Below are 8,080 nucleotides of genomic sequence, written 5' to 3'. Positions count from 1 at the left end.
AAGACGAAAGCATACCAGACTATTAAGAGAATGCAGGAAGTTGGGAGTCACCGATCTATAAACTCCGCGAAGAGAACTATCACCATCCAATAAAGGAACATCGCAAATCATGGCGAGAGCTTTGCAGGTATTAGCGAGTTGACTATCTCCCATTCCTTGTCAAGAATCAGAAAAGATGCCAGACAGCTTAGCCATAGAAGATTCAGATGAAGAATCTTAATTTGCAGCAGAGTCATCATTATCCTCATCACTCTCGGAGTTTTCATGGGAAGGAATATTTGAAGGAGAGGAAGAACGAGTCTTTCTCTTTTTTTAAGGAGGAACGGTTGGTTTTTCCCTGCGAAGAGCACCTTTGCCTTTATCACCAGTCTTCGCAACATTGACAGGCTCTTCTATTTCAGCGATAACCTTCACACACAGATAGAAATAAGAAATAGAGGCAACAATATATTGTTTAAAATCATAAGAGAATATTTCTTACCTCATCTGTGTATGAGCGAAGAGCTAACAAGGTATTAGCCTTCCTAGTCTTGTGGTAGCTATCTTTCAATTTCTGGATCTGTAGAATGTCGCAAGAATCAGCGAACAAAAGAATAAAGAAAAATAAAGAAGTGTAAAGTGGGCGAAACTGGAAGAAACATACCTCTTTCTTCTTCTCGGGCCAAGAGAATACCCAAGGTTGATAAGCAGCGAGATTCTCAGGAAGAACATTTGACCCAACAATGTAAGGTCCTTTCAGCATCAAGGGAAAAATGCACCATTTATCATCTTTGAATTGGTGAGGGGTTGTGTTCTTACCAGAGTGCCAATCAATATCATGCATGAGCATTTTATCTTTAGGAATAACATCCTTCCTTTTCAAACGAATACCCCTGTGAGTATTCTCTTTCTTCATGGATATTAATTCATAATTTTCGAAGAAATTCGCTACTGTATACTTCTCAGCGACTATCTCTAGATCTACGAATTTAGGATCCCTAAGTTCTTTGGAATAAAGAGATCCTTTACCAGCACCACGGTTAGCGAACTCCAGCATCAGACGGATACAATCCCCACTCAATTGGAAGATAGATCGCGAAAATCCCGAGTGAGCAAGAATTTCATAGAACAGAGGAATATCTGGGTCATAAAGAGGAATGGGGAGACCTGCGAGAATTTGACCCAGCGAAACTATGATTGATTGATCATCACAATGTTGATCAGAGAAAAGTTTGATAGAAATAATTGACTTGGCACTTTCACCAGGAATGGTAGAAAGTGTGAAACCTTTCTCAGCAAGATCTTTTTGAACATCCTTTAAGGTTTTCTCATGTTTTTGACCGCTTGGAGGCATATCTGAATATAGGGTATGGTAATGGATGAAAAATAAGAAGATTGAAGAGGGAAGAATTACAGTAGCAGAACTTACGGAAGAACAATAGAGTTACAGGGAAGAGAAAGTAAAAAGAAAATGGAAAGAAGAGTAAGAAGAATATATAGAAAAGATTTTTTTTAATCAAATAAATAAGCACCATTAATGCGAAAAGACGTGAGCGGTTGAAAAGCAGCGGTTACAGAAGACATGTCAAGAAATGGATGGAAGAAAGGATACATGTGATAAATGCAGAATATGAAGAGATGGACAACTGCGGCATTTCTCACATCGTTCTCTACTTCGCAGAGAAGATATGAGAAGAGGAAAGATGTAGGATCAGAATCTCGCAACAATAATGCCTCAGCGAAATTATTTACAACATAACACAATAGTGTCGCAGAACAACTTCAGAAATGACATAATAAATGACGTCAGCTAAATCATGAGAAAAATGTGATGGTCCTGCAAAAATTAGGGAGTTTGCGAGATTAACATTTGTAAGGTTGCAAGAATGTCGCAAACCATATCCGAAAATAAAGGACAGATTAGCTGTCATCCATTATGTATTTCCCTATAAATAGTCATTCAGTTGTAAAGAAAAGGAGAGAGATCTTTTTTGAGTGAGAAGCAAGTAAATAGGAGAGAGAAAATTTAGAGCAGAGATTATTCTTGATTCCTTTATCTTTTCTTGTAAGATTGTTTAAAGATTCATCAATAAAATTATGATTGTCAATCCAAGAATGAGTTGAATATTAATGAAATCTTGTGAGGGGTGTAGTGTAGGATTTCCTGCAACTACAGGAATATAGCATGGTAGTTGAGTATCAAAATTCACCAACTGACCTTGAAGATTGAAGACTAAAGAACGACGATGCCAAACGTCAACAAAAAAGTTATGTGAAGACTGACTATCCTATTAACTCATATTATCTACTATTTTATATACTTAGACATGTCGTATGACTTTGGTATTTGGACGAACATTGTAAAGAAGAATTTATGCAATAAGGAATATTCAATTTAGTTCTTAAGTTCACAAACTGTTTCACTCAGTTCACGAACTTCGACTTACAAAAATAAAGACTTTATTAATAAATCTCAATTAATTCGCATACACGAACTGATTTGCTCAGTTTGCGAATCGGTCGATTTCGATATAGTCATGGATACTTTTTATCTCAATAGTACACGAACTGATTTATGTAGTTCGCGAACTTATTGGTTTTGAATGTTTCTTGTATATCTTTTGTTTTCAAGTACACAAACTATTTTGGATAGTTCGCATACTGTTGGAGCAATGCTCGGTTGAACTTGCTGGCATTGGTATGTCAAGTTAGTTGTCAAATTTAGATGACAAAACACATTCTTGATTTAGTCACTAAAGTCAGTTTCGGACTAGAATAGGTTTAAGAAGTAGCGTATTGAATCAAAGCTATCCTTGAAGAATGGAGATTGAAGACTACACAAAGACATCTATGGATAATTTCATGAAAGGTTAGTTACAATCTCTTGATTCTTTTATTTACTCTACCTCTTTATTTATTGAAACAAATGCTCACTCCATGGAGCAAATCCTATGACGGTAACTATATATTTATATATACACTAGAGTATATTTTAGCCCATGACTTTTATGATAATGACCTTTATTAATAGAAAGGTCACCATATTGTAGCAAATGAGAATACGAATGCAACGAGCCAAAAATCACTCAATTTCGAATTTTAACGAAGAAGTTATGAGTGATTTATTAAAGCAACACTTATAAGTGTGGCTAAGATGAATAGGAAATTGTACACGAACTTTTGGCAATAGTTCGCGAACCTAAACCCTGAATACGTGACTAAAAGCCTATTTTCGTCAAGTATTTGAGTATTTCCTAACCTAGACAAGAGGTAGCTTTGTTTTCAAGTAATCTAGCCTTGATCATTCACTATAAATAAGGGTTTCATGTAACCACATAACTATCCCTAGGAAAATTGTGTTTGGTTGCATAAGGTTGTTTTTCGTATCTTTCTTCTTCACGAACAAGAGTGAGGTTTCAGAAGACTTTACTCAGGGATCGTAAAGCACATGGAAGCTATCTTTTTTGATAGTTATGGAACCTGTTCCTAGGTGTTTTTCATAAACCCTATATTTGATAGAGCAAGATAACCCTGATATTATCTAGGTGATCTTGTACAGAAGATTCAATTAGGGTTACAGTTCTGTAATCTAATTGTTGAGGAGTATCTTCTGAAGAGAATTGGTGTTCTGCCAGAAGATTTTCAAGAGTATTTTTTAAAGAGAATTGGTGTTATGCTAGAAGATTTAAGAGAAGAATTCCTAAAGAGAATTGGTGTTTACAAGGAGTTCTACAGGTGCGCGAATACAGCTGAAGCTGGTATTACATCTAGTCCGAATAGGTAGTAGGTAATTGGTGCAATAAATTTTAATCAATGTGTGTTCAATATGGACTAGGTCCCGGGGTTTTTCTACATGATTGTATTTTTCCTCGTTAACAAAAATATCAGGTGTCTGTCTTATTTTTTTCGCATTAAATTGTTTTATATTTATAATTGAAATATCACATGTCGTACGTATTTAAACCTAGATAGTATTAAATTAATTGTGTGAAACCTACAAGATTAGTTCTTGTTGAATTCGTATATTGAAATATAGATTACAAGACTTGTTTTTTGGAATTTTGTTCATAAACAGTTCGGGTATGTACTAGGTTTACCTTGTTAAACAATCTTAAATACAGTTTCGTAACTGAACATATAGATTGTAGAAGAACTGTTCATATAGGTTTCCGAACGAAAATGTTGGTAGTGTATTTGGTACCCCATGCGTTATCATATACTTTTCAATTTCAAAAGGTTCCCGAGTTATGAGATGACTTTTATTGGTTCACAAACTGATTTGACTGTTCATGAACTGATTTGGTCTTGTGATAATTAAACTCAAATTTAAGATTAGTTCCGGAACTACTTAAACATTATTCCTTGGAAAAACACTTGGTTCATAACGTATACTTACGGTTGCACACATCTTCTTTGTGATTCAAAGCAAACTTCTCACTGTCATGTAACTAGAGAGTTTAGGAGTTGTTATGGGTCTGTTATCCTTATTAGCCCATTTAAAAGAGTTATACCCATTTATGTATTTTCATTTGTAGGGCACCTGATTGGTTGTTACCACCCAATGGGGGATAGAGTATTGTTGCGTCTATTTATTGCCAGGGTCTTGTAAGAATTGTTCTATATGTTGAAATTTATCTGAGATTATACAGGTTCTTCCTTAAGTTAGGAGAGTAGGTTATTGTAGTCATTGGATATGTTGTTCGTTTCATGATACTCACGTGCTTATATGTATAATCTATATGGACAAGTTTATAAAAGAAATTCATAAACATGGAAACTAGTCCACGAACCTTCATTTGTTTGTAAGATACCAAGCCTTGTTCATCAATATAAAAACAGGACTCCGTGCACACTAGAATCTCAATCCTGACACTTTTCTGTCCTAGTTGGGACTAGAGTCGTCCTCTAAAACCTAGGTTTCAACTGGTGAAACTATATTAGGTTACGAATTTAATAGACATCACCAAGGAAAACGTGAATCCTGGTCATCCTATATTTTATCTGATAGTTCTTCTTATCTGGATCTTATTCTTATTTATTATCATAGTTTCTAAACTACAGATCAAGAACAAGATAGATATAGGAAATCAAAAAGTGCAATGTTGAGCTCATGAATAATTAGCGTTTTTCAATCATTTGCTTGAACATCCTCAGACAGTGCAAGCCAAGTGTATGGCAGAGTCCGTTTTTACACGGGCAAAGTCGTCATCTCCACCCCTTCAAACTGTAACTCGGATGCTAAAAGCTTTCCAAACAATCAATATGCGTATTGTTGGCGCGTCCAGTACGGAATATCACTGCTCCATAGAAATGGGTTAGCAGCCTATGAGCTTCTGATATGTGAGGATCTAAGGTGATTTCTTTGAGAGAGTATATCATGTTCATCTGGTTAATTAATATTTTTGAATCGCCCCTGAAGAATGTCCCACCATATGACATGTTTAATATCTCGCAGAAATAAGTAAAGACAATATGTTGCTACAATTGAGTTGACAGAGTCGTACAAGACTACTTGGTCAAGTAATTGATTGATAAGTCTCATAAACACTTAATGTAAGAGCATTGTTCTATTGAACCCATAAGTTTCGCTATCTCAAGCTTGTTAACAATGTTAGGTGATCAAAACTATATCTTGATTTCTTGTCTACTAAGTCAAGTTTCGGATAAGTTAGAATTGTAGTTGAGTATCATAGATCATAATCACCCTTGAAGACTGTAATTAAGCAACAGTAATATCCGTGGAAAATTAGGGATTTTGGTGTAGTATCACCCTTGAATACTGAATATCGATGAAGACATTTGGAGAACTTTTGTATCAGGTATTTGAAGACTTAACCATTCTATTTTACTCACTATACCATCATTTTATCTATTGAGACTATGTAGTATGACTTATGGTAGATTTACAAAAAAGATGTTTCGAGTCAAGCTTGTCTTGTGAAAAATATCGAAATATGATTTGGCGATTAAATGTTCGAAGGTCCTTAACAATATTAGTTATATGAATTAATTTGTGGATCAACTGAAAAGTGCTCATGCAAATGATTATATCACTTGAGAATGTTTCAAACATCATGAGAGAGAAATATGAACTTACTGTCTACTCGGGGTAGGTTGGCGAACCAGTTTGAAAACCATAGATATATGAGATACAACAATACAGGAAGCCAACCGCAAGTTCATTTGGGAACAGTTCACGAACCTGGTTGGAACCGTGGTGAACTCAATTTTATAAGTTGGATACATTGGATAGCTATTGGAGAACCCGGTTCACGAACCATGGTCAACTGAGGTCGGTAGTCTAGTAGGGTTTGGGAACCCGATTCACGAACCGTAACACTCTGACTCGTGAACAACTGCCAACTGTCTTGACGATGTTTAACAGATGCTTAAAGACTTATTATTTTAATATGTTTAGCATTGCTATAACTCTATCAAACACTTATAGGACTTCATTGGTCACTTAAACAATTATGTGTGTGAATCATGATTAATTTATTAGGCATTTACATCAAATAGATTTTAGTTCTTTGGCTAACTTGCCAAAGCCGAACAGTCATTATACATGGTTTAGTAACCGAACCTATGTGTATAGCCTCCTATTGTAGTTTGAAGACCTAATTTTTTTGCTTGATTCTCAAGTTATCTTAGCTTGAATTCTAAGCTAACCCTAGTATTTGAAAACTATTAATAGAGCATCTTTGTCAACCGGGAAAATCAATCCCTGACTTTTTGTGTCCTAGTTGATTCTAGAGTCACCTCTATTCACCTTTTAAGTCTACGACTAAAAATACTTCGCTTGGGGATTCGTGAATCCAGGTCCGATTATCTTTACCTTGATAGTTCGTGAACTCTGATTTTGCTTTTCTGTTATCGAGGTTCTCGTGATCTCTTTCAGGAAAGATAGATAGTAATCACAAAGTTCACTTCGTCTCAGACTTTGTGATTCCTCAAGATAGATATCTAAAGACTTATCTTAGTTGGTCTTTCGATGATTGTTTTTGAGAGGTGGTTAAGGATGTAGGATGTTGTCGGGAGTCGTAAGTCCCGGATTTGTGAGGTATGCTAGCTTGTCTGTTGCAAACAAATTTCCACACCTTGATCTTTAATCTAAACGGAAATCAAATAGACTTATCTGTTAGAGGCAGATTGGTACGAAAAGTCTTCACTTCGGCTAAAGCAACTCTTAAGCTGTAAAGGACGTCAGCTAAGGGAATCAAATGCGTAGAACCTTGTGAGGTTCAAGAGATGTAAAAGCACGACTGTAACTGAATCGCTTAGAGGGTGTACTCGGTCTCAACTACATTCCAGTCTGAAGTATGATAGTAAGCTAGTGTCTGTAGCGGCTTAATACAGTGTGGTGTTCCATATGGACGAGGTCCCGGGGGTTTTCTGCTGTTACAATTTCCTCATTAACAAAATTTCATGTGTCTTGTGTTTTTCCTTTTCCGCATTATATTGTTTATCTTTATAATTGGATTTACACAGGTTTGTACGTATTCAATCTAAGTAGATAGTTCCACTTAATTGTAATCGGTTACGAGACTGGTTTTTTTATAGAATTCGTATCTTGAAAGATAGATAACAAGTTTAATCACTTGGCAGAATCCCGGTTCAATTATTTGGATACAACTAGATTGATCTTGGATATTGATGTTTGAGATTGTCCAAGTACTCTACTTAACAATCAGGTTCACGGACCTTGTGTCTTTATATATACTGATTGAGTAGAGGTTGAGATATTAATTATATATACATGTTGTCAAGGATCATTAAGTTGGTCTACTTGAAATTGTATTAAGATTTGTCTATACAGGTTGCCGAACGAAAAAGTTGGGTGTATTTGATATCCCCTGTGTTTTCACTTATTAATGATTAGTCAAACTGAGTATACTATTTTTGGTGATGAGAAATAAGTTGCACACAATAATATTCGAGTGATGAACTCTTAGCAATAGAACGTTGTTGTAGTTTTTAAAGTGGTAAATAAGGTTGTCGTTCACTCGGACTCGTTGAAGTTGATTTTAGACTTATATACAAAGGATTGTCACAATATCGAGAGGTACTGAGACTCAGGATTCCACCAATTCTCATTCATGCG

Source organism: Papaver somniferum, chromosome 7, assembly GCF_003573695.1.
Source record: "Papaver somniferum cultivar HN1 chromosome 7, ASM357369v1, whole genome shotgun sequence".
Classification (NCBI taxonomy): Eukaryota; Viridiplantae; Streptophyta; class Magnoliopsida; order Ranunculales; family Papaveraceae; genus Papaver; species Papaver somniferum.
Note: the sequence above shows the minus strand (reverse complement) of the source record.